The 22,973-nt window shown below is 36.7% G+C and overlaps 1 protein-coding gene and 1 non-coding gene across 14 annotated transcripts in view; both read left to right on the top strand.

Moving 5' to 3' along the window:
- Positions 1-22,973, top strand: part of Sox5 (SRY-box transcription factor 5) — a 922,227-nt gene that overhangs the window by 255,507 nt on the left and 643,747 nt on the right. For 12 of the 13 annotated variants that reach the window (XM_074075856.1, XM_074075864.1, XM_074075855.1 and 9 more), the window contains one exon: positions 472-554. The exons of the other annotated variant lie outside the window; for it this stretch is intronic. The gene's annotated coding sequence lies outside the window, so the exon portion shown is untranslated. The remainder of the gene's footprint in view (positions 1-471; positions 555-22,973) is intronic. 13 annotated transcript variants of the gene reach the window in all.
- On the top strand, positions 6,165-6,327 carry LOC141424337 (U1 spliceosomal RNA). The gene has a single exon (XR_012449287.1). It is a non-coding gene; the product is annotated as a U1 spliceosomal RNA (small nuclear RNA).

The following is a 22,973-nucleotide window of genomic DNA, read 5'->3' on the forward strand; positions in this document are numbered from 1 at the left end:
TAAATCAGTCCCCTAGTTCATAGCAGGACAATCACTGTGTCACCTGTTCCTGTCCTATACTTGAGTGGAATCCTAAAGGGGAACAAAGAAAACACCAGAAGACTTCCATAAATAATGACAAGAAACAAGAATCCACCTTAGTACAGCCTGTCCCAAACCTCTGCAGTACACATTCATGGAAATTATAGTAAAAGGACACCTTCTGAGGAGATGACCATGTGTGTACACACCATGTACATAGACGTTTCTAGATTAATTCTGGTGACTTCATAAAGGCAAGATAATGCCTATTCCTTCATCAACCATATTTCATTATACTCATATATGTAAAGAAGTATGAAAGTACAGATTTACATATGTAAACATGAATTTATTTTTGAAAGCCATCGAGGACTCCTACTTCCAGGAGCAACGTGACGAGAGATGCTGTGAATGAAACAATCCCGTTCATCGTCTACTTTTACTTTTCAGGATTCCTCTTGCTGATGACATGATTCCCGTTTGAATCTGTTTACAAGATTCTGAAAGCTGAACAGGGAATTGTGCTGCACTGGGTAAGAAAAGGGTACATTTATAAACACACATACGCACCTTTGGAAATCCACTGCTACATTTGCTACTTCTCAAGAATGGAGGTTTACATGTCTCTCTAATTTGATATTATTTGTGAAAATATGTGAATCTTGTGCATATACAAGTGTAGTACTAGTATGCAGTCTTTTATATTCAGATGACAACTGGCTTTGTAATTATAATTTTGAGACTCATTATGAAGGTAATGTCTCTAAACTGGCAGATGATAGTGACATTTCTTTTCAATTTCTTAATGAGATATACTTTTCTTGAAGTTGCAAAAGCTTTTTCTTCTTCCTCTACTGAAAAATGTTTTATAAAACATTTGTTGCTACTTTTTGTTGTTGTTCTGCAGAAGAAATATTTTGGGTCACAATGGGTCAGTCACACATTTTAGAAAAATTCCCATAGACTAAGTATTTCAGGGTCTGTTTCTGTAAACACATACAAAAATGCAAATTACTGAAGCCAAACAAATATTTCCCAATTTGCTGGCAAAAAAATTTCTTGGGCATCTATCTGTGTATGCATTTATAAAATGCTGGCTTGTCTTTTCAAAAAAGTTATGCACTTGGGAGCAGGCACTGAAAATTTGGCCACAGACCTGGAGGTGAAAGTCCTATTAAAATCCTTTGGCCATCAAGTGGGTGATGGGTTGGAGGTAGGAGTTCTGTTGTATATAACATATATCTTTAGCACTTAAAGATACAGTGTTTGTGGGAATAAGTTGTCAAGATCCTAAATAGCTGGGTGCATGATTCACGTAGTAAAGTACCAAGCTTAGGGCCCTGAGTTCAACCCAGTACTATCAACAGCAATGGCAATAATAATAGTTATTATTATTTTAGGTGGGAGTGTGGTGGTCATGCCTATAATCCCAGTTACTCAGGAGTTGACTATGGGGAGTATAATAGTTTGCAGCCAGCCCAGAGAAAAAGTTCCTGAGACCATATTTCAAAAAGTAAGCCAGGTGTGTTAGGGAGTGTTTATGATCCCAACAACCGAGAGGCAGAGGAAGGCAGATGGTGGTTTGATGCTCGCTGGAGCAAAAATACAAGACCCCAGCCAAAAATATCTAAGGAAAAAATGGCTTGGAGCATGACTCAAGTGGTAGAGCATGTGTGTGATAAGTGTGGGGCCCTGAATTCAAGCCCCAGCACCACCTATACCCCCAAAAAATCCTAAATAGTATTACTAAAATATTTACAAATGATGCTCCATATATCTATAGACAAATGAAATAATATAAGAAAGGCGTAATGAATAATGAACTTTTATCCCAACAAAAGTGGAATAAGTCACAAATGAATTATGGCAATGACATATAAAACTTCTATGGTTTTACCAATAAAAATACTAGTATAAATTAAATTAAAAGGCACATGACAAACTGGAACTGAGACTTCCAATAAATAAGACAGACATCAAACATAAAGAACTGTGATATATTACAAGAAAGATAGCTAACATTTTAATTTAAAAGACAGCAAGATAGAAGGGCAAGTCATTGTGAGCAATACGACTTTAGTGCAAGAGCTCCTACCAGAAATGTGAAGATATGCCCGAGTTCTAGAGAACCAGCTAAAGAGTGGCAGAGTGTAAAGTCACAGGAAGGTGGGGAGCTGGCTTCTGTTAGTATGGCCGGGGGATGCAAGAAGTGACCTGGCCATCTCTGTGAAGACCCTCAAGTATTTTCAAAGCAATGTGTGCAACATTTCCACTCTGACTCTGGAAAATATTTGGTTTTGAGTAATCCAAAATGGCAGCTCAAAAATGATAAGAGTTTTGGGATTCTCTTATGTGATGTCCACATAGATAGGGCTGGACCAATGCTTACTCCATCTTGAGGGATCTGAGACCTTTCTTTTTTCTCTTGTGTTCACTGAGCATATGACTTTCACCTGGAGCTTTAGAATATCCAAAATTGGTGTCCCAGAAATCATGTCCACACTCTGCCTAAAGGAAAGGAGTATTACAAGGGTCTTTATGGGCATCACCTGAAAGTTGCCACACCTTACCCTTAGTTCTCCTGGCCAAAACATTATGACTAGAACATTATCACGTGACTCTGACCAGTGGTAATAGAAGCTGACAGATGAGTTCCTATTCTGGAAGATAAATTTGGGGGGGTTTCCAGTAGAAGAATTAGAGAATGAATATTTAGAGCCTAACTGGCAGTATCTTCCAGTTCTACTTCCAAGAGTCTAAGTAAATGAAATTGTTTACAAAGGAGTCAGAATTTATATAAATGTACTCATTTTCTGATATTCATAACGGGAAGAATATGAAATTGACTGAACTTTTCAGCAGTAGAGTTGTTGTTAAATAAGTTTGAGAATATTCAGATGATAGTATACTATGCAGACAATAAAATATTTTTAAAGAATCTTTAAAAACACAGGAAATTATGTGTGATGTTGTATTAAATTAAATAAGTCAGAATCTATACTGAGGACCCAGTGCATGTTCAAGCTTGTGTGTACCTGTATACACACATGCATACACACGTATACACATTCACCTGTACACATTTATTATAAGCATGTAAATATTAAAAATAGTGGAAATATATCATTTATGATTTTCTCTGAATCATGAATCTGTGAACCTTTAATTTTTCACAGTTCATACAATATATTACAAGAAGTATGATTTGATACTGACATTTGAGAAGTATAAAAGGCATAGGTTTCCCAACCTTTACATAAGTTGCTTAGCACCTCTCTTTGTTAAGATATAATATGTGTGTTTTTATTTAAGGAGAGATGGAACCATCCAACACTTATGTTTCTAGCAGTTTTTCTTTGAAGGCTGGTTGGAGTAACCTTTCCTTTGTCATAGAGCCATGCAGCCACTTGCAAATCTTGGCTGTATGGCATTCAGTTACCTTACTATAACCCTTAAATATGTACAAACATTATGTAGAATTAAACAAAAATCATGAAAGGAACAAAAACTCAAAGTTGTGTAATAAAGAACAAAATTATTAAAGTAGGAAATAGTAAGATAACAGAGATTAAGAAGGCTACAATTGATTGTTGGAAACAATGAAAATATGTTCCAAACCTCTAATGAGAATGTGCTAGACAGCAAGTGACAAGGACCAAAAACCAACATCAGGACTGAACAAGTGGACGTCAGCAGATGTGAGAAGTTAGGCAGCTCATAAGGAATAATGTGAATAGCCGTATGCTGGTAGATGTGAAAAATTAAATTAATGAAAAGGTTCCTAGAACAAAATAGTTAGAAAAATTTTGCTGAAAAAAAAATAAGCAATTGTATTAATTCTACAAATATAGGTAAAATTTTCTTCAATAATGACAATTTGACCTACAGAAAGTTGGGTGTGGTAGTGTTTGCCTGCAATTCCAGCTACTTGGCAGGTGGAGGCAGGTGGAGGATTGGGAAGTCAAGGTCAGTCTGGCAAAGGTAGCAATACCCTGTCTCAAAAACAAAATATAAAATAAAAGGGCTGAGAGTGTGGTTCAGGTGGCAGTGCCCTTGCCTAGTAAGCTCAAGGTCCTGGGTTCAAACCCCAATAACACAAAAAAATTAGTTAATTAATTATGCCCCACAAAGAAAATTTTAGATCCAGATAACTTCATTGATAAGTTCAAGAAAGAAAGAAAGACGCCTAATAAAGTTTTTCTCAAAATAGAAGTAATAACAATCCCCACTCGTTTTATAAGGATCATAGAGTCTTGACATTAAACCTGACAAGAATAGTATGAATGATGACATTTACAGGCCAATTTTCCTCATGATTGTAGATAGAAAAATCCTCAACAAAATATTAGCAGACCAAATTCATAAAAAGAATCACTAATTACGAACAAATTGTTTATTTTAGACACATACAGAAAATGCAGAGAAGCATTTAATAAAATTCTTAGAATTCTAAAAATCTCAGAAAAGTCAATACAGGAAGGAAGTTCCTCACTGCATTTTAAAATACTTCTATAAAACATAAATTGTAAGTCAAGTGTTTAAGGAATTCCTTCTGTGAGAAAAACAAGATAAGGCTATTTTGCTCTCACCTCTGCTATTTACTATTTTTCTAGAAATCTTAGCCAATGAAATCAAGATGAAGAAATAAAGTCGTGAGAATTGAAAAAGAAAATAACCAACTATTATTATTGACAAATGATTAATTACTAAGAGTTTAGTGAGGCTAATGCAACCCATAGAAAAGGTGGGGCATATCAGTGACAATTTTTGTCTAGTTTCCGGTAATAGAGATATCTCTATGGGGAAAATAATAAAACTTAATTAAGTAACAATTTTAGAAACCGAAATAAATGATGACATATACCATGTTCAGAGACTCAGAGAGCCAATGATATAAAAATGTTCCTAACTTTCAAACTGCTTTTATGTATAGTGAGACATGATAAAATGTCAGCTAGTCATTTTGTGTTTCTCGTTATACTTTGGGATAGTTTGGGCCGTGTGAATCTGTGTGTGTTTGTAATGTGACAAGATGATTCCAAAAGCCAAAAATAGTCAAGACACTCTTTGAAGATGAATAAGAGAACTTGCCCTACAGTATTATAAAACTCTATTAATCCAGAAAGTGTGGCAGTGATAGCAGGATAGACAAATAAATAAACAACACAAATATAGAAAGCCCAGCAGCAGCCCTTGCAAATGCGGACCCTCATAATAAGAGTAGTGGCTCAAAGTGGTAGAGAAATAACCTTTCTTATACAGGGCTACCGCAATGATTGCTTATATTTTTTTAATGAAATTTAAAAATTTCGGAACACATGCAGAAATTAATTATACCCCTGCACGTGGTGGCATCCAGCTGTAGTTCCATTACTTGGGAGACAGGGTTCAGGGCCAGCTGGACAACAAAGTGAGATCCTATCTCTTCAAAAGTCAATTTTGATTATTCAAAACTAGAGGCAAGACCATAAATCTCCCTTAAAATGCTCTAAGGGAGAAACCTCCAGCCGGAGAGGAGAGATACCTGAAGCAGCAAAAGCTTCAGGTATCTCTTTCTTTTTTCAGAAGTCCTCCTTTCTTTTTTCAGAAGTATCATAAAAAGAGAAAAAAGGTGGGATGTAGAATGGCAAATAAATTTGTAAAGCATATCATTGCATATCCATCAAAGGGGTATCCAGAATACATTTTTTAAAAACTACCAATCAATAGAAACATTCTCATAACCCAAAAGAGAAATAGGCAAAAAGGAAATCCAAATGGCCAATAAATCTAAGTTTTCAACATCTGAAAAAAAGAGCTTCATCTCAGTAATGGTCAATAAAATCAGATAAAGCTCCTAGTGAGATCCACAACACTTGCTTCACATAGGAAAAACAAAAATGTTCAGTGGTCCAAATCATCAGCAAGGTTCAGAACGACAGCCACCCTTGTAGTCCTGTCCCATGGACATTGTAACAAGAATCCTTGGATGAATTACCTACTGAAGGTGAAATGTGTAGCCTCTGGTCAAGTAAGAGCAACATTGATAAATTTCATAGAGAAAAGTGTGTCTAGCTGCATAGGATATAGGTAGAAATGTGCAGAGGAGTATTTGTATTTGCCGAGTAACTGGAAACAGTTGTCACCAACAAGATAGAAAATGAATACTTACCTGGCAGGGGAGATACCATGATCACCAAGGTGGTTTTGCCAGGGCGAGCCTTATCCATTGCACTCCGGATGTGCTGACCCCTGCACATCCCCAAATGTGAGAAACTCGACTGCATAATTTGTGGTAGTGGGGGACTGCGTTCGCGCTCTCCCCTGGGGAAAAAAAAAAGATAGAAAATGAGAGCACAGCCACCCAATTAAATTTGAATGGTGCAAATGGATCAATCTTAGTGTTGTAATTAATATTAGCTGAAAAATTGATACTTCAGAATAACATGGCGGATTGCAGGCAGATCAAGTTATGTTGCTCAAGGATGCATTGTAGATGGTAAAATTAGAAAGACAAACAGAGAAATGTTACTGTCAACATCAGGAAGCAAACACTAGGGATGAAATCTAGGAATGAGGTCTAGGAATGAGGTCAGAGGGTGCGTTGGGAGGGATGGAAGGACCTGAGCCAAGGTTTATTTCTGACCCAAGAGCACTAGTAGGTGGTCATGTGGGGCGTGCTTTGTGACTATTTGCTACACTGTATGTATTTTTCATAATAAATAAATATGAAAATAACACTGCAAATAGATAATGATTTGTTTCTTTAGTGGTATGCTGTATTTTAGGTGGCAAAATATGTTGCAAATATTGAAAATTAAGCTGATACTTCATTCAGAATTAAGTTAAATAATGTAAGCTACTTGTAAAGAATTTGCACATTGGAAATGAGGAATAATAAGTAGTACAATAAAGATTTATTCTTTCCAGTACTCGTTTTCAAAGAAATGTGATGAAGGATTGCCATTCGCCTGAACAGAATAAAATAATTTGAGAACTCTGAAATTCTGGGTATTTTACTTTAAAAATATTTTAAGTTAAAATATCCTTTCTACCAAATTAATAACACTCACATTAATTAAAAAGCAGATTATATACTGCATTGAACAAAAACAGCACAGCAAAAAGAAACTTCACACAGGTTTTGTAAACCCAAGATTTTAGACAGGTAAGTGGACAAGACTGGCTAGTTTTACCACTGGTGGCTGTCACTTTTGTTTTGCTTACCTCTTTTGTAGTTAACGTTCTTTACAAAAGTCACTGAATTGATAGTTTTTTACTTTAACCATTTAGCCAGTTAATAATGATACCTTTTGATCACCTTTCTCTTTTCCTTGCAAATAAGCATGCTCTTTGGTTTAACTATTTATCAAATTCAGTCACTTTTTCCCCCCCAGTCACCCTAATCTAGAAAGCAAAATGCTTTATTGCTTGAAAAAGGAAAATAATCCCAATATACTGTAAATTGTCAAGTGAGTTCTGTGTAATTAAAGATTATCCTGCAATATACAATTTTTGAGGCATTTATCCCGACAGGGTTCAGTGACCTTTGAGAATGAACCATTTTGTTGACAAATCTATCATCTAAATTGTGCAACATTAATGAGAGCTCTGAACAGCGCACTCTTACATTTTAATGCGGGTGGTAGTTTGAAAAAAAGCTCACCAAAACAAAATACTGAATATGATTGAAGTTGATTTTCAAAAGGTCTGCCACCTGTAGATAAAAATGCGCATTACTCTGAACACATAATAATTAACAAGATTGAAAGACCATGGCCAAATCCAATGACCCTTTGAAATCAAAACCTTGGTTATTATTTTTTTTAAAAGAAAAGATAAAAAGAGGTCCCAATTTTCAGTTGTACAAATACAGGCTTCTGATGCTATGTACCTGTGCAACTCACCAGCTACCCTAGCAGTTCATGCAGTTCTCTGGTAACATGTGAGAGACTTGTGTCCTGTGACTTTCACCTTAATCTTGTGTGTCTCATTACGTGATCATACATTTTCTGGATGCAATAAAACTTCTTTTTTCTATTTTACTTCTACCACACATTCTCTTTCAGAACCTTTATAAATCACTGCAGATCATTCTGTATTGCATACCCAATTCTCTTGAAGAAGAACCCTATTTTGGTCTGTCCTTACTCTCCCAAGTTAATGATACATGATCAATAAGAACACCACGCAAAGAATACTGAACGAATACTGAATGAATATTTACATCTGGTGATACCTACCATTATGATTTTTTTTCTCAACACAAAATTATTTGCTTAAATGCTTGATTGTCTTTGTACTTTACACACAAATATTTAATTTCCATATGTGTACATTCACATAATGAATTTTCTGGGTGCTTCAAGTGTTTGCACATATATTGCACTGATGGAGTTGTATTAGCACAATGTCAGTTGCAGAGTTCATTTCAAAATGAGCATCAAAAGTAAGTTAATGCAATAATGGCCGACATGGTGCATTGTGCTGATCTTGGAACCAGATTTTGCTACTAGAGGAGCCAACACTAATCCGGGTGAAGCAGCCCAAAGACCAGTCTGGCAGAACCTAATGGTCTTTGGATGTAATTCTTTGACTATGGCTTCCAGTTTTGTCTTTGATAAAAATATTGACTTAGAATCACTTTAAATCATAGAACAATAAGCTTAATACGGTCCAAAAATCAGATGACTAATTGAGTCAGTAATTGAATAACAACTGCTTAAACATAATTCTTCTGTTCAGCCAATAATGAATTTTCCTTTGAATAAAACAATGCGTGAACTATTGACTGGAAGTATTTAAGATACTGAATGTGAGCCAGCAATGGCTTATTTTGGTGACTTTTTTTTAGAATAGTTAGCAACAAGGAAGCAAGTCTCAAGGTAATTTAAGAAAATAACCTTAACCCCAAACTGTCTTCAGAGTACTTTCTGCAAGGTTAAAATGTAGAAAATCTACATTGTACATCGCTTGTGGAAGAACTTTTGCCCACAGTGACATTCTATAAATGAAAATATATTTTTGGATAATTAAGTAAAGCCAAACTACTAAGATTCATTGTCAAATACAATAAGTATTTCCTACTTTTTAGCAATAATGAGCCCTAATGCGTTTTTCATTTTCTAAAGCAATATGAAAATCTATGCCTCTTTTAGACAATTTGTATAAAAAAACCTTAATATTTTCTATAAGTCATTGGTGTTTTATAATATGACATAATATAAGCATGGTGGTTGATCTGTAATTAGAGAATTGAACTCCCTCTTACATGATACAGTTTTTTTGATACAGGTGTTATTTTAGACATTTCAAATCTATGTGAAACGAATAGTTTTAAGACAATTTTCTAATTATTCAGAAAAATAAATTTCTATATTCTTGCCAGTACAAATTCTAGGGGAGTAATTATTTTAATTCTTAACAAAAGATGCCATCAATGTAAGTAAGAGACAGGGTTGGAGAACCCACAAGGAGAGACGATTGGAAGGTCTTTGAAGAATTTCATCAAAGGCAGTAACCACAAAAGAAAAATTTCCATAGGTTTGATGACATACATAACATGCAGACAAATATGAAGAACTGAGACGTGTGTTAGCAATTTATTAGGTTGAAGGATGTAATTCACCATTTTTGTGAAAGCTGTTCAGCTATGGGCCATTTCTAGTGTTCACGTGCAATTAAGTATGATTTACGCTGCTTACAAATTAATAGAGAAGTAGAGAAATAATATAAATACTTCATTAATAAGAGGAGGAAATTGAACAGAGCATAAACATAAAATGTTTGATTTTTATAAATCGTCACGTAATGCAGATTAAGCATGAGATCCTAGCTCATTTAGCATATTGGCAAAGATTGAAAATGCCACAATGAATGATGCTGAAAGATCGTGAGGAAATAAGGTCCAGCCTTCTGTAGCTGGAAGGGCCAGTGGGACCAGCGACAGTGACATGGCACACACAGTCTGCTCATGTGACACTTGTGTCCAGTGGATGTAAAATAAAGAGATGTTTATATATTGTATTTACATGGTATATAATCTTCATTAATGCTTAGGAACAAATATTAAATTTGAATGAATATTTAATATAAATATAATACTTTAAACAAATCTAATATGAAATAAATGTTTCATTTATTGTTAAATATTTCAGATATATTCATATATATTTACACTGCAGAACATTTTTTTGTTTTTTTTTATTGTTATGCTGGTGGGGGTACATTGTGACATTTACAAAAGTTCTTACAATGTATTAAAACATCATACCTGAATTCACCCCCTCCCTCATTCTCCTTTATTGCCCTTTCCCCCCATTCTCGGAATAGTTTCAACAGGTCTCATTCTTCCATTTACATACATGTATACATGGTATTTGTACCATATTCACCCTCCCACACCATTTCCCCACCTTGTCCCCTCCCACTGTCACCAATAGCCCAGACAGGACCTGTTCCTTCTTCCTGTTCTCCCATTTTGTAAAAGGAAAAAAAAAATGACATTTTTGTTTGTTTAAGATAGCTACACAGGGAATTTCCTTGTAGAAATTTCCATGTATGTATGTATTATAACCCGAATTGGTTCATCTCCTGTATTTTTCTTCTTTCTACCATAGTCCCCTTGTGGTAGTTTCAACAGATTTAAAAGTTCTATATTCATTCTTGCATGGAGAGTACATTTATTTATGTGACTATAAGATGCAATGTTCATAAATTTCATTTAGAAGTGATGTTACAATGGTACAGGAAAACAGAAGCCAATTGTATTAACCATTCAGGAAGCATGTGTTGAGTGGGTATGCATGTATGCGTGCACACACAGGTGCGTATCATGCATAGAACAAAAATACTGGCAAAATACAGAGGAAATGCTAAAAAGGCTTTACCTAGACTGTAAGATTCTGGCTGTTTTAACCTTTTTTCTTTTTTGTTGCATGTTGTGTGGCTAACTTTCTAAAGGAAGCATTTATCTCATTCTTGTAGTCATTGACTTGGGTCGTTGACTTCACTGTCTTATGTACAGTTGGATTTTTAAAAAAGCTCTTCACCTCCATGTCTTCTCATTTTCATAACCAAACACCCAAAAGTGATTATTGCAGTGCAATCATCCAGAGGGTGAAGCCATTTATTTTAGAAATAAGGGAATATCTGACAGGCCATGGGTTCTGTGCTCTGCCAGTGTTGAAAATACTTCAAATAGGAAACTGTAAATAAGTGAATTTTGGCACATGGACTTTATTATTAAACTTTATCTGTGCAGATACTAAGATTTACAGACAAATATTTTAATTTAGGAATAGGACTAATTTTAAATATATTTTAAAGTGTATGTTGTTCAATGATTTGGGGAAGGCATAACAGTCATAGAAACCTAACAGGACTCAGCAGTTGATTGACCCTTAAAAAGCAAATGTGAAAATAACTATTTACTGCCATGGAATATGGAGAAGTAGGGTAGACTAACTGGACTTTTGAGTTAGGTAAACTGAAAGTAAATTTTAATCTTTTAAAAACCATTTTATCATCTTTATTTATTCCCTTGGGTCTTCCTTTTGTTTTTTAAGTACTGTTAATTTAAAAGCAAGAAACACGGCTGAATACCTAAATTACATTAAAAAATCAGGCCTTAAGACTATTTGTGAGGCAGAAATAATCCAACTACTTTGCCCAGAAGCTATTTTCCAACCTAATAACTCCTGGAATTAGGATCTAAAATTTTAAGAGGATTAGGGCTATGTAACTACTATAAAATATAAGTGTGCAGGAATGTGACCAAAAGTGAAATCTGGTTTACCACTTCTTTGAAGAAGTTCTAGTTTGAAATGATAGGCCTGTGAAAGTAGAAATGTTGCATATATAAATATTTCCCCACAAATTTGTCTTAGTTAAATGTATACTGAGCATACACACAAAAATCTCCAAGATGTACATTAATCGGGCTTTAATCTGTTTTCTTGAGATTATGCATGTGTTCAATTCTCCTTGAACGAAGTACTCAAAATGTCCAGAAACAAAGGTGAACACACTCTGTGTTGGTTCATCTTTGTAAGTCATTTTGGAGATAGTTCATGTGCACTTCAGTCTGTGGATGGCAACCCCATATCCAGAATGCCAATCACCTGGCCACTTGCTCCAGTGTTTTATGCGAAATTGTGTCAAGAATGGGATGCAAATGAAGGAGCAGAGACATTTGTGTGTCAGTTATACATGGATGTGCCAAACGTTCTGGCTGTTGTGGGAGATGCAGCCATAAGGAAAATGTGATCCATAGCCCAACAAATGCTCTAAGGTGTAGGTAGAGTGGTGAAAGTGCCTCTGACCCTCTAGGGAAAGGCAGAAGTCAAAGGTAAGGAGCTCACTCCTGAGTACTCTGCATCCAGAAACTTCCTTGCTGGGTTCATCCAGTATCTCAAGATGGCATCAGAGTTCTCCATTAGCTGAATCTTGGACTTTTGGTTTAATGTTTGGTCATGTTTAACCTTAAACTCATTACCCTATGACATCTTGGAAAAGCCTAGTAGTGACAAACAATACTTACGGACATGGTTGGAGGGATCTACAGTTTTCTGGAGATCTTCTGAGAGCTAACCCTGAACTAAAATGGAGATGCCAAGAGGTGTCTGCGTGTGTGTGTGTGTGTGTGTGTGTGTGTGTCTGTCTGTCTGTCTGTCTGTCTGTCTTCTATGACCCTGAGTGACATTTAGGACCTACATTGTAGCATGGTATCATTTGCCCTTGATTAAAGGCTGTTGTAAGAGGAGTCCACAAAGCCCATGGTGGCTGTGGAGATCTGTATGGCTGGATGTCATCCTGCAGCACACAGTCTGAAGTCTGTAACAGCTTAGGAGAGATTCCTGACCCCTCTCACTAGTGACACTGCTCTTGAGCAGTTGGTCTGTTTTTTATCTAACCATGCCTATGAACTGCATAACTAATCAAGATCCCTTGTATCATTCATTACTAAAAAGCTTACTGCCAAATTTGATGTCTCCATAGCCAAAGGTAAAGCATTTGTAGAATATGTTTTTCCTAACACCCCCAAGTCCCTGTGTTTGTAAACACAAGCTATCTTCGATGCTTCCATAGATGTTCTCTGTGATATTTCTTGAAGAAAAATGGAAGATGTTTCATGGCCAGGGGATGGAGGAAAGAGACTATGGAGAGGTGGGAGTCCAAAATGGGGTAGCTGAGACAATGGTACCCAAGCTTGGCCTTGAATATGGAAATGAAAACAGCATTTGAGACAGCATGAGTAAAAGTTACAAGACTGCAAAAAGAACAGTGTAGTTCGTTTTGGCTCAAAAATGTTAGTGCAGTAGTGACACACACAAATCTGAAAATTTCAGGTCATTAAATTCAACCTGAGGAGACTGTGCATGGTCTTGTTTAATTTGGTAAATAGTGAGGTGTCATTGATTTTATTTTTTCCCCACAGGGAAAGTGCCAGTATTGAGCAGAGGCTATGTCTATGTACAACACAATGAAGCCTCTGGTGTGTGGAGTGCACTGGGTTGGAAGTGGGGGATGGAAGTAGATTTGGGGATTCAAAAAAACCAAAAATACAATGTAATATAAGTTTCCAAATAGAAATTACGTAAACACTTTCAATGTATGTGCTCAGCTTGCAGCAGTGGCAAATGTAAGTAATATCTAGAATTCAGTTGAGTGGTTCTTCACTACAGAGTTCTTAATGGCTATTGTACTTAAAAATTGTTCAGGCAGAGTCCCCCAGATAACTTTTCTGCTAAAAATTGTAATCACATCGATTGAAGCACTGCAAAGTGTGAATAAGTGAGAGTAAGAAAAGTGAGTTTTAAAATGTACTCTTGCTTTAGATATTCAAATGCTATTTTGTCTCTACAATTTAGTGTTCCATATTCTTTGACAATCTACGTTTTATCTCAAGGACAAGAGTACAGATAAGATAATATTGACCACAGATAAGTATTTTATAAGCACTTTGTCTATATCAACTATTGCAGCCCTCAAAACAAACCTATGGTATAAGTGTCATCGTCGTCTTGATTTTGTAGTTGGGGAAGCTGAGGCATGGGACCAGTATAGTGCCTTGCTTAAGCTTATACAAGTATGACTGAATGATAGAGCTAAAATTTGAGTCTAGACTATCTTTTTTCTCCCCCTAGCTTTTCCAGTCTTAATGGTATACATTGCTTTATCAATCCAAATTTGATGGAAATTATCAAAATTTCACTTCTCTCCAATGACTGAAAATACAGATTTCTTATTAACTTACTAGATTTACTGATAATTCCAGAACTTCAGAAAAAGAAGAGTCATGTGATCCAACTTCTCATTCCTTGTAGAAAAATTCACAGCATTTGTGACATTTTGCCTTCTCGTTATAAACGCTTTTAAAATAATGTGCAAAAAAAACCCTCTATTTTGAAGCAGCTCCTTTAGAAAAGTTTAATATCTTTCTTCTTTTCTACCATAATTTTTATAGCCATTAGACATCCAATCAAATGTCCCAGCTAGCCACAGTGATATTGTAGTTATAGTCATAACTAACATTTACTGTGCACTTGCTATGCAATGGGCACTTCTCATGGACTAGCTGTCTACCACCATAATGATCATGTGACATGGAGGCTGAGTTAGAGCAAGGTCAAGTAATTTACCTAAGGTCACAGTTAGTACTGAAAACCTGTCTTTTGTTCCCATACAACTCAGTATGAAACTAGTTGTCTTGATCTGCCATGTTCCTCAATCAATCCAATCTCTCAGCGTCCAATCAATGACAAGAGTTTTTCACCATGCCCTTCTTGAGTTGGCCTGGTTCTTTATTTCTCTGATTCAGTTTTCATTCTCATACTTCCTTCTGCACTGCTCCTTTCACCATTCCCACCTGTTTCTGGTCTCCAAGTCACCCTTAAATCTGCAAGATGGATCTTTTAAATACTCATCTTTCCCATAAATCTTTCCTAGTTCTTTGAGCGTAGAATTCCATTTGAAATTTGTGTTTTTCTTCTCGTCACCACTTTCTCATTTCCAATTCATCTTTCAAAGTCAAATCAAATGCCACATTTCTTCAAGATGCTTTCTCTGTAAAGAACAAACAAAAAAATTTCCTCTCCCTTGCTAAGATTTTGTTTTAATAAATTATGGAATCTAAGATATGCAAGATAACCCCAGACCATATTTATTAACCTCCTGTCCACTTCAGAAATGTTTGTACATTTCTCTTCATTGATAATCACCCCATCTTGAATTTTTTCATGGTGGATATTCACTAATTAACAAGCCAACCTGATTCAATGTTGGGTACCTTGAATACTTAGGAAGTTTTTCCTATTAATAAGTCACATTTTCCTCCCTGTAACTGCTTGTCATTGATCTTAGCTGTTTCGTTTCATCTGTTTCATTGATTGTGTTCCATTTAGCACTTTGTAGTCTGTTAATTGTGTGGTTCTCAGAATTCTGTCTTCAGTAAGTCTGAAAACTCCTTTTAGTTAAGAGCCATAATTTATACTTTTCTGTTTCCCTCAGTGCCTTACATACTTTGAACAGATAGGTATGAAGTAAATACTCAATAAACAATGCATTGAACTATAATGATAGTTCAGCTTGTGTAAATATGTGTGTGAGTTCACATATACATATTTCATTTTAATCAGCAATCTAGACTCAATATTAACAGTTCCCAGGGATAGCTGGAGTACTACATAGCACTTGCGAAATACATGTTCTCCTCTCTCTACACCCCCTCCAACACACATGATATTGAATGCCAAGTTCCTAAGATGTCTGGTTGGTACTTTTTTTGGAGACAGGATCTCACTAGGGCTGTCCTCCAACTTGCTATCTTCTTCTCTCTGCCTCCCAAGTGCTGGGATTACAGGAGTTCACCACTACACCTGGCTTTGGACACTTTTTATACCATACTTTTACAATAAGCACTTCAGAAACATTAATCTATTTTCTGCAAGAAACACCACCAGAAATATAATTCCATTATTCAGTGAATGGAAGCCTACACAGGAGAGCATCTTAGCCAGGAGAGACAGTTCAGGAGAGCAGCTGGGAGTGGGACCTGCAGGCTCAGTAGCTCTATCCTCTAGCTTAGCGATCTTGGAGAACTTCTGTAACTACTTTGTACTCAGTTCTCCCATTTCTAAAATTGAGATAATAGTGCTATTTTGGAGATTTCAGCACTTAATGAATTAATGTATATGAAGTACATAAAACACGTATCTAGGCTTCAGTAAATGTTATGATTGCAAAAAAGCACTAACCTAGTATCTGAAAAAATCTTAGAGCTGAGCTAGTCTCAGAAATAGCTCTAACGGTCTGCAATGATCAAATTTACTTTAGTTTATTCTCTACAATCCCACAGACCTTGCTTTCCTTTAAGAGACATTCTTATGATTTTTTCTTTTTAGTAGAACAGCTGTAAGATCTTTACTATATGAGCTGTTTAACCAAATGACAGATCCCTTTTAAAAATATTATTATTCAGCATTATTATTAAAATATGGCTGAACAGTCCTCGTTCTCAATATGACCTTGCCCTACTTCTAATTGCTAAAGAATTAAAGTTGCAGATATATGTAACAGCATTAGAGGAATTTGTTTTCTAAGCCAGTGATGGGAGAATGGTGATATGGCATCTTATGGTGCTGTAAAGTGCTTTCTTCTTCTTTATGCCATCTAAATAGCATATTAATTCTTATGTAGAGTTGCTACTCAAGTAAACCATAGCGCCCATTTTCCTTTTATCAGGTGAGCCTAGCTACACTCATGACACAGAGGCCGTGGGCCAAATGCCAAATGTGGTTTGGTTCTCAGTATACAGGAGTTTTAAAGTCAAATAAAGTGCTCAGAGCTAATAGTGGCCCAATTAAAAGCACTGTCAGCTGTCTGCTTATGTAGAAGACTGGACAAAGGACTCAGTAAAAGCTGCAGCTTTAAAGATTTTATGTTTCAGAAAAGTCAAGTCACCTGCAAAACTTTTAGATATTATGTGTGTGTGCATATGCAATATACATTGTGTATGCATATGCATGCATATATATGTTGTGTGTGTACATATACATACATGTCTACATTGTGTGTGTATATATACATGCACATACACATGTGCGAGCATGTGTACATATGCATGCATATATGTTGTGTGTATATATACATATATACAGTGTGCACATAATATACATGTATGTTGTGTGTACATATACACATGTATATTGTGTGTGCACATATGCATACGTGTATATGTTGTATATATGTGTGTATGCATATACATGTTGTATGTACTTATGCACACATATATACATTGTGTGTACATATGCATACATGTATACAGGGTGTGTATACATATATATGCTGTGTGTACTTACGCATACACACACGTTTTGTGTGTACATGTACATATATACATCGTATGTACACATACATACATATATATACTGTGTACATATACATGCACATATATGTTGTGTGTATATATACACACATACACTGTGTGTGCATATACATACATATATGTGTTGTGTGTGTACCTATATATGCACATATACGTTGTGTGTATATATACATGCATACATTGTATATACATTGTTTGTGCAATGTATACAATTAACATAGGAAAATATTTTTTGAAAAATTTGATGTCTCCAAAATACAAAGCATAAGATAAATGAGAAAATGATTAGAAGTTCAGTGATACTAATTAGGAAATTTTGTTGTTCCTAAGGCCTTTCTTCGACTTTTCAATCAACTTAAATACCCGTTGTCTGTAAGAAAGAGGCATTTAAAATGTGATTCCACTTAGACGGTATCTGCCATGACTTTATGTACCCCAGACCAAAGCAGGCCACCCACACCTGTGCAAGCCCTTTGCCTTCCACTCACACTTGCACAGGGCCAGCCCACAGTGCTCTGTTGGATTTCTGATGGTTTTCTCTAGAAAGCCCAGTGGGCTCTTTCAGGGGACTCTAAACAATGAGCTCAGTGAGGCTGTTCTGTCTAATTACTCAAAGACAGGAATGCTAAAGAGGAATTAATGACAGTTGACAAGTGCAATTAATAATTATAGCGAAGCCGGGAGTCATGCAGCAGGCAGATGACAATAAGGGCACAAATACACGTAGCAGCTTTCCTGGGTTGGTGCTGTGTGTGTGTTTAAAGCAAGAGGTTTTGTGTAGGGTGGCCACACTTCATGCTGACAGGAGAGACTATAATTCAGCAGCTCAAATGGGTACTCCAAGTCAGTCATCCCCCACCCTTCTCTTGGTTCTTGGTCTGTTTTTCTCTCCCTCACTTAGTCCCTCCTCCTCTTTCCTTCCTTATCTCCTTGCTCTCAGCTCTGCTGATTTGGTGAAAGAAGCAGAATGTAACTTAAAACAAAACTTAACAGGAAGGAGCTGCAGCTAGCTTTCACTATCAGCTGGTGACAAAGCTACTTAAAATTCCTGTTGGGCCACTGGAAAAAGGGGCCGGGAAAAGGCAGTCTCAGAAGTGGGATTTCCATATCAAAGGGCAAGCCTTTGGCTCTGAATGGTAATTAAAGCACCCTGACTCCATCCTCATGGTCAAGTCATGAAAGGGGAGAAAAATTAGAGAGAGGAATTTTTCAGTCCCTTCAGACTAGAGAAAGGAAAGCCATAAATTAAATGAAAGTTGAGCTAAAAGTGCCTAACACGTCAATCTTTGCATCTAATAGAACCTGTGATATTTCTCAAGCATTATTCAGTCCACATCTTCATTCTGAAGGATATAACATCCACTTGCATTTCATTGGGCACACCTATTGGGCTCCTCCATTTAGCCCAAGGTTATCAGTTTTCCTTATGCTGCCTTGATGACAAGGTCAGTGGGGAAGAGTTTGTACACTTTGAGCAAAACTAATTTCTTTTAAGACCTGCTTCTTCGGGTAACCAAAACAGAACCAACCTGTTTGATTTTAGATAAGTGTTGGTGTGAGTTAATAGAAACTTCCATGTTAAATGCTACAGATTTGAGTGACTTGCCAGAAATGTTGACTCTTTCATTGCGATCTATGTCTTCTCCACGACTCCATTTCCAAAGTCATTGCTTTATGAAGTAATTATTTTAAATTGAAGCATGAGACTTTTTACATAGTTGAAAATGCATTAAATAAGAATGATTCAAGTTTGGGAGAGAAGGGACTTAGCGATCTCATTCCAGTGTTTTTGGATGAGATGTTAAGTTTGGACCTACCAGAGTTCTTTTTTTCCTAAAAAGCAGAGAAAGCTGGCCAAAGGCCATTGTAGGTAGTCACATTCCTGCTACAGAATTTTCTAGCTGCTTTCACTGGAAGCAGCACCACTCCCTGGCCCCTAATATGTGTTCTCACACTGCCTTGTAGCTTTTCAGCAGACTGCCATTTATCTTACTCCCTTAACGTACAGTTTTGGATCTGGAGTGAGATAAATGACAGAGACATAGATTAGTACTTAAAGTTCTGCTAAAAGCACAACACAACAAAACCATACATTTCACTGCATTTCAGCCCCCTTCTCAAGTTATGTTGGACCAACTATTTCCAACAAGTGGAAAATGTTAGTTTTTCTAACATGAGTTAGTCTGTGTGTTCTCAGATGCTACATTGCTACTTAGAGGGCAAAACTTGATTTGTGGGAGGCCTCCAAAGCTGGCTCATTTTATGCACGCCACAAAAATGCACATATAGATGAAGTATATCTGGTATATTAAATTTCACTGGCAGCAATTAGGGAAAAATACACGAAAATGTTCATTTGGGAAGATGATAGTGAAAAACAAGATGGAGAAGCATTGACTTTGGCTTCTATCCGCCTTAGTTACTGATGGTACAAGAGAAAGAAAGTAGCTAAGGTGAGCACTCATTTCTGTCCCCTTTGCCTCCCTCCCTCCCTTCATTTCTCTCTCCCTCCCTCTCTCTCTCTTTTTCTCCCTCCCTCTCTCTCTGCTTCCCTCCCTCCTTCTGTCTTTATTTCATTTCTCTTTATTTATTAATAAAGTCTGTCATGCTAATAGGAGCTGGAATAATCCATCCTAAGTCTTATGGAGTAAAGTGAGTGTACCAATGGAGGACAAATAGGAATGGAGTTGGAGCTAAAGGCAGACGTGAATCTAAGCACCCAGAAGACAAAATGAACAGTGTCAAAGCCCAAATGAAAAGACCATAAGTGACATTAGATGGGATTACAGTTCAGTATACCCATCACAAATTGAAAGTATGACCATAGTCAAAATGGCACTGGGCATACCTAACCCACTAAACGTGAGAGCTTAGCAAACTGTGACCAAGTGGCTGACAGGAGCTGAGGGCTGCTGCCACTGCCCAATGTCACAAGGAAGACTACTACTGCACACCAGTCAAAATCTGAAGTGTGCCCTCTACTGAATGCTTCCTTCACATATCATGAAGTCAGAAAAACCATTAAGTTGAGCCTCAATAACTTGGGACTGTCTACGCACTGGCGTAGAGTTATCACAGAAAAGATCAGAGAAATGTTAGTTTATTGTGATTTTATAGAGGATAGCTAGAAACTCTCTTCTAAACTTTAATAATCTAAGAAAAGACTTGAAAACTGTGTGCTGGAGACAGTGATATATTTTCTAACTTGCCGTTGTCTCTGACTACTAAGAGACTACGTTGACTCTGGAATATCACAGAACAGTTAAGAATATTTTAAAATTGTGCCCAGATGAGACTCAGCCCCTATTGGCCAGTATCGAGTAGTGGCATTAAGGATGTATTCTGGACACTCCTTGTGGGCCAAACCGAAAACGTGGAGGACATCCACACAACTGTAACTCGGGAAGCAGTGGTGGTGATCCTGGGGGTGAACTTTCCCCATGTGTTCTCAATCCTGAGTCAGCGACACTTCTTTATCTACACTACCTCATTAGCGCTGTCAAAACAAGTGAGGAAGTTATTGCGGCTATCGCCCTGTTTTTAGAGATGAGGAAACTGAGGCCCTGGTAGTTAATTTGTCCCAGGGTTAATTTGAGTTTAATGACTACAAGAGTGGGTCATTTACATAGCCTTATTAAGACTTTAAATTCCCTCATTTTTTACTTACGTTGTCTTAAGAGTTAAATGCCATAGTAAATAACAGAAATCAGAATGCCACCCTTTTGTGGGAATTTTTGGGGGTTTCATGGTTTAGGACTTAATCTTTTCTATTTTGCCTTCAGAAGTCAGAAAGTCTTATAATTTTCAGTGTAAAATGATTACATTTTCAATTATTTGGGAACTTACATGACCACTTACTATCTTAAGGGATATTTATATGGGCATTTCCTATTTCTCTATGAAAGAAACTGTGTTCTTGTTTCCTTTGTTTTTTTATTGCTGTGCTGAGTGGGAGTGCATTGTGGGATTTACAAAAGTTTTTACAATGTATCAAATATAGCATCCTTGAATTTCCCCTCCCCCACTCTCCTTTATTCTTGCTTCCTTTTAATTTACTGTTTCTGTCTTTGCTTTAAAGACAAGGAGAGACACCAATGATATGAAGACACTTCCAGAACGAATAAGGATCAATGGTGTCTTTCTACCAACTCCTGGATTGTCTAGATCAGATTTCATGTGTACATCCCATGTTGATATCAATAATTCATCAATCAAAGAAAAGTTAGACCTTAGATCCTGTTCCAATGATCTACAATATTATAGAATAAAGTAGTTAAAAAATTCACATATGTTTCTTCTGCCATTTCTATAAGGAGCTGAACAAGAATTCAAATATTAATCTTTCTCTCAAACAATGATTTCTGTCTGAACTGCTTTGGTAGGGATACAGCTTCCTCCGCTCTTTTGGCTTTTTGTTCCTTTCCTTTTCTCTTCTTTGTCTTTCTTTTCTTACCTCAGTGTCTTTCTGCAGTTCTCTTGTTTCCTTGCTCAACTGCATCGTTTTCTGCTATTGTGCTTAAAAAACTTGTCTGCAGGGGTCTGAAATGAATAAAAATGTAATCCTCCCTGTGCCCATTGTGTGCTCTCATTTGTTTTCGCTGTATCGATTTATCAGCAGAGGGAAATTACTTGCTGGAAGAGAGGATGCCAGTCAGAATGACATTTATTTCATAGTACAAGGAGGCTCTCCAGCGTGTTTCCATGTAACCCAGATATTGGAGCTGTAAAAGGGCCTGTAACAAGGTTTAGTGCTATGATTAGATCGTGTGGAGCACCTTGCTTTCATAACAACAGGCACTCTGCAGGAGCTAGGGCCTCAGGTTATGGTCAACCCTTCTCTCTCTCTCTCTCTCTCTTTTTAAGCATAGATACAGGATTCAATAACTCCCTCCCTACCTACCTGTTTCTATTCCAAAAGCCAAAATCTTGCAGACATACAAGAATAAAAGAGATATGGTTTTAGATGCCCCAAGCTTTCATGGCATCAAATTAAATGCAAAACTAGAGGAAACACTTGCTTATTAGTCCCCTTAACTTTCTTTAGGGCTTTTACCCTTTATTTTGGAGAAATTGTTCCATTTTAATTCACGAAAATGAATCTTTTCATTCACCGATTGTAAGGCATACGTGCTTGAGGCTATCAATTACCTGTGAAACCAAGCACATTCTCTTTAGAAATGAAGGCAGGTGTGGCAAATTGTAACAGCAACTGGCTTTGGCTTAGATACCAGAGCTAAAATTTCAGCAGTCCTCGCTAGTCTTCATATAAGACTAGCATTTAGGGAATTAACTTGTCCCCTTACTACTCTCGTTTTTCCGTAGGGCTGATACAACTGGAGGGTTTGTTAAAGCCAGATCGCGCTTGGTAGAATGAGAGCAGTGAATCTGTTTTCTAGAGAATGTGTTGATATTTGCTAATATGTAGAGAGAAAGCCTTTCTTTTCCTTTCTCAGTGTTCATATTTTGCTGTGAATATAGACTTTCTTTTCTTTCTTCACTGTTGAGATTTGTTCACTTGGTAATGTTAGCAATGGCTAAGATGTCTTGAGATTTGCAGAATTAAAAACAAGTACTAAATTTGAGTTGG

This window comes from Castor canadensis, chromosome 6 (genome assembly GCF_047511655.1).
Source record: "Castor canadensis chromosome 6, mCasCan1.hap1v2, whole genome shotgun sequence".
NCBI lineage: Eukaryota > Metazoa > Chordata > Mammalia > Rodentia > Castoridae > Castor > Castor canadensis.